A 5,667-nucleotide genomic window follows, 5' to 3' on the forward strand; every position below is an offset into this window, starting at 1 on the left:
CAATCCAGATTGGATTGAGAGGGGGAGGAGGAGTGGGGACGTGGGGGAAGTGGGGTGCCGATGGTTTAGGGTTTCGGGTAGTGGGGGTGGATAAGGGAGTGGTGGTGGGCTGGACGGTTGGCCCTTGCCAGGTTCGGCCGGCCTGGTGGGGTGGCCGACTGGGCCGGCTGGGTCGAGGCCCAGTGGGGGAAGCGGGGGGTTCTTTCCCTCTTCTTATTTTTATTTGCTATTTTTGCTTTCTTTCAGTTTCCTTTTATTTTAGCTTTAGTAAATTACCAAAGTGGCACCTAAATAGATTTAACAAATTTATGCCACTGCCACAATAGTTTAATACTTATGACAATTTAGTTTTGAAAAAGTTTATTATTTTTAAAGCATTTAAATAATTGTATTTGCTACTATTATATTCATTTTAGAGTATTTAAACATTTTATAAAAGTGTGGTTTCTCCACCATAATTACCTATGCATTATTTGGCTCACTCCGAACATTTTAGTTTTAATACTTGAAAACTTTTATTGTTTACTTGATTTTGAATTTGAATTTGAATCGGTTTTTGAACTAACGAGAGATTATCAACAGTAACCGAGGTGACGTGGCATCCTTAGTAGAGGGTTACTGTAGTTTAATTACCCGGGCGTCACAGCAGGGTCCGTGGTTCCATCATATGATTCTGTGTTCACGGGCTTGAATCCTTCTGAGAATTTGTGATCCAGGACCTCATCCGTGAAGCAATGAGGATGTGCGGGGCCTCTGTATCGGGCCGTATCGTGGCGCGGCTCTGATAGAGTCCATCTGCGGTATACAGCCGGCCCATGACTGGGTTTGTCATGTCTGGATAGGTGGCCATTATCGTGTGTCGAGGCGCGTCCTCGCGATTCGTAGATTGATATGGTGTGTCCTTCTTTATTGTTCAGGTTCTGCCGGAGGTCATATTTATGGCCGTGGGCTAATTTTCCTCTGCCTGAGTGCTGAGGCGGGGTGTGCTGGTGTTGGGTGTGAGTTGTCGTTTCATCCCGACCATGTGGTGGTCGGTCGGCCGTATTGTGCGATGGCGGTATGTACTCCGGCGCCTCCTCATCAAACTGAGGTAGCAATTTGCACTTTGGGTAGCTTTTGGTTGGGTGCTTGGGGCCGTATTCTTCGGCTGCTAGGACATCCGTCCATTTGTCATTGAGAAGATCCTGATCAGCTTGAAGCTGCTGCTGCTTCTTTTTCAGGCTCCTTGCCATGGCAATTAGCTGGCGCTTGAAAAGCGCTCCTGCTCAAGAGGTTCCTTAGGCACGATGAAATCTTCGATGCCGAGGCTCACCTCATCTTCGGAGAGCAGGAGGTAATTATCGTCCGCCGAATCTTCATGCTTGGCCTATTTAACAGGGCTAACCTGCTCATCTTCTCGTTCATCTTGTTCGTTTGCCTTATCGACGGGGTCTTCGGTGTCTTCGGCACCTTCCGGAGTGTCATCTTCTCCTGTGCCGGTGTTGCTGTCTTTACTGCAGCGTGACTTAGAGAGGCGCCACTCACGGTGTCGCTTTGACTGTATTTCGGAAGGTTTATCCTCAACTGGGTCTTCCTTATCGTCGTTGTTGTGCTCCTTTGGTGCATCCACCATGTATACGTCATACGAGGAAGTGGCCATCTGATACGTCTCCAACATATCTATAATTTTTTATTGTTCCATGCTATTATATTATCAACCTTGGATGTTTTATATGCATTTATATGCTATTTTATATGATTTTTGGGACTAACCTATTAACCTAGAGCCCAGTGCTAGTTTCTATTTTTTCCTTGTTTTAGAGTATCGCAGAAAAGGAAAATCAAATGGAGCCCAGTTGACCTGAAACTTCACGGAACTTATTTTTGGACCAGAAGAAGCCCACGGAGTATCGGAGTTGGACCAGGAGAGTCCCGGGCTGCCCACGAGGGTGGGGGCGCGCCCCCTACCTTGTGGACAGCCCAGAGGTCCACCGACGTACTTCTTCCTCCCATATATATTCATATACCCTAAAAACTTTGGGGAGCACAATATATCGGGAGTTCCACCGCTAGAAGCCTCCGTAGCCACCGAAAACAATCTAGACCCATTTCGGCACCCTGCCAGAGAGGGGAATCCAACAATCTAGACCCGTTTCGGCACCCTGCCAGAGAGGGGAATCCCTCTCTGGTGGTCATCTTCATCATCCCGGTGCTCTCCACGATGAGGAGGGAGTAGTTCTCCCTCGGGGCTGAGGGTATGTACCAGTAGCTATGTGTTTGATCTCTCTCTCTCTCGTGTTCTTGAGGTGATACGGTCTTGATGTATCGCGAGCTTTGCTATTATAGTTGGATCTTATGATGTTTCTCCCCCCTACTCTCATGTAATGGATTGAGTTTTCCCTTTGAAGTTATGTTATCGGATTCAGTATTTAACGATTTGAGAACACTTGATGTATGTCTTGCCGTGCGTATCTGTGGTGACAATGGGATATCACGTGATTCACTTGATGTATGTTTTGGTGATCAACTTGCGGGTTCCGCCCATGAACCTACGCATAGGGGTTGGCACACGTTTTCGTCATGATTCTTCGGTAGAAACTTTGGGACACTCTTTGAGGTTCTATGTGTTGGTTGAATAGATGAATCTGAGATTGTATGATGCATATCGTATAATCATACCCACGGACACTTGAGGTGACATTGGAGTATCTAGATGACATTAGGGTTTTGGTTGATTTGTGTCTTAAGGTGTTATTCTAGTACGAACTCTAGGGCTGTTTGTGAGACCTATAGGAATAGCCCAACGGATTGATTGGAAAGAATAACTTTGAGGTGGTTTCGTACCCTACCATAATCTCTTCATTTGTTCTCCGCTATTAATGGCTTTGGAGTGACTCTTTGTTGCATGTTGAGGGATAGTTATGTGATCCAATTATGTTATCATTGTTGAGAGGACTTGCACTAGTGAAAGTATGAACCCTAGGCCTTGTTTCCTATCATTGCAATACCGTTTACGCTCACTTTTACCACTTGTTACCTTGCTGTTTTTATATTTTCAGTTTACAAAAACCTATATCTACCATCCATATTGCACTTGTATCACCATCTCTTCGCCGAACTAGTGCACCTATACAATTTACCATTGTATTGGGTGTGTTTGGGACACAAGAGACTCTTTGTTATTTGGTTGCAGGGTTGCTTGAGAGAGACCATCTTCATCCTTCGCCTCCCACGGATTGATAAACCTTAGGTCATCCACTTGAGGAAATTTGCTACTGTCCTACAAACCTGTGCACTTGCAGGCCCAACAACGTCTAGAAGGAGAAGGTTGTGTAGTAGACATCACTCTCATATGGAAAGATCTATGGCTTGACAACACCTTTGAGACATCGCACCCTCGGGCTTTTCCTTTGCCTTGCATGAAGATGCGTCCGTCAAGGATTTCTTGGAGAGCACATCACTGCATGACCTTTTTCACCTGCCGCTCTCTCCTGAAGCACTTTTGGAAGTCCGTGATATGCAAACCCTAACCACCCACATGCGCCCATCCACGACTACCACGGACGTTTGGCACTATACCTGGGGGCAAACAGAGTTTAAAGCTGTTGATTACTACAAATTCTGCTTTAGACTGGCACCGAGACATCCAACCTTCGGGCTGTTCTGGAAATCTAAAAGCACCATGAGAATCAAAGTCTTTGGATGGCTGCTACTTCTTGACCGCCTGAACACAAGGAACATGCTGAAGCGTCATCACTACAACATTGGTGAGGTGTTTGACTGCCTTCTCTGTGGACAACATATTGAAGAAACAGTGGACCATATGATCTTCACCTTCCCATTCACCGGTGGCCATCTTCATCATCCCGACGCTCTCCATGACGAGGAGGGAGTAGTTCACCCTCGGGGCTGAGGGTATGTACCAGTAGCTATGCGTTTGATCTCTCTCTCGTGTTCTTGATTTGGCACGATCTTGATGTATCGCGAGCTTTGCTATTATAGTTGGATCCTATGTTTCTTCTCCCCCTCTTCTCTCTTGTAATGGATTGAGTTTTCCCCTTGAAGTAATCTTATCGGATTGAGCCTTTAAAGATTTGAGAACACTTGATGTATGTCTTGCCGTGCGTATCTGTGGTGAAAATGGGATATCACGAGCCACTTGATGTATGTTTTGGTGATCAACTTGCGGGTTTCGTGACATTGGGAACCTATGCATAGGGGTTGGCACACGTTTTCATCGTGATTCTCCGGTAGAAACTTTGGGGCACTCTTTGAGGTTCTATGTGTTGGTTTGAGTAGATGAATTGAGATTGTGTGATGCATATCATATAATCATGCCCACAAATACTTGAGGTGACAATGGAGTATCTAGATGACACTAGGGTTTTGGTTGATTTGTGTCTTAAGGTGTTATTCTAGTACGAACTCTAGGGCTGTTTGTGACACTTATAGGAATAGCCCAACGGATTGATTGGAAAGAATAACTTTGAGGTGCTTTCGTACCCTACCATAATCTCTTCGTTTGCTCTCCACTATTAGTGACTTTGGAGTGACTCTTTGTTGCATGTTGAGGGATAGTTATGTGATCCAATTATGGTATTATTGTTGAGAGAACTTGCACTAGTGAAAGTATGAACTCTAGGCCTTGTTTCAACACATTGTAATACCGTTTGTGCTCACTTTTATCATTAGTTACCTTGCTGTTTTCATATTTTCAGATTACAAAAACCTTTATCTATCATCCATATACCACTTGTATCACCATCTCTTCGCCGAACTAGTGCACCTATACAATTTACCATTGTATTGGGTGTGTTGGGGACACAAGAGACTCTTTGTTATTTGGTTGAAGGGTTGCCTGAGAGAGACCATCTTCATCCTACGCCTCCTATGGATTGATAAACCTTAGGTCATCCACTTGAGGGAAATTTGCTACTGTCCTACAAACCTCTGCACTTGGAGGCCCAACAACGTCTACAAGAAGAAGGTTGTGTAGTAGACATCAAGCTCTTTTCTGGCGCCGTTGTCGGGGAGATTAGCGCTTTAAGGTATATATTTAGATCTTGCAATCGAATCTTTTTGTTTCTTGTTTTAGCACTAGTTTAGTTTATAAAATAAAACTACAAAAAATGGAACTAAGGGTACCCCATATGCTTCATCTTTTTAATATCTATCATGAAAATAAGGATTCCGATAATTGTGCTTAAGTGCTAGAGGAAGAATGCATTAGAATGTTTGGCACTAAATATTTGAATGATGAGCATGATTGCAATGTTGTTAGTATGAATCCTTGAATATCTATGATGCTAATGATATGCAAAGCCACAAGCTTGGGGAAGCTATGTTTGATGAAGATGATATTTTTTGTCCCCCAAGTTTTGATGAGCAAATTTATTATGATGAAAGCATGCCTCCTATTTATGATGATTATTTTCACAACCCTAGAATTGTTTGCAATTAGTGGCACAAGCATCCATGCATCTTGTCTAAATTACTTCTTTAATTTGAAATGGGGGATAATAAACCCTAGCAGCACATGAAATTCAACCAGGTTCAAACTTAAATCTTTTCAATGATCCCAAAATGCCCTTTAGAAATGTTCATCATTTTTTAATTGGTCCAGCACCTCTGACAAAAATGATGCACATATTTCTAGGCCATCCTGGATTTTGAATTAAATCATATGCT

The sequence above is a fragment of the Triticum dicoccoides genome, chromosome 2A, assembly GCF_002162155.2.
Source record: "Triticum dicoccoides isolate Atlit2015 ecotype Zavitan chromosome 2A, WEW_v2.0, whole genome shotgun sequence".
Taxonomy (NCBI): domain Eukaryota; kingdom Viridiplantae; phylum Streptophyta; class Magnoliopsida; order Poales; family Poaceae; genus Triticum; species Triticum dicoccoides.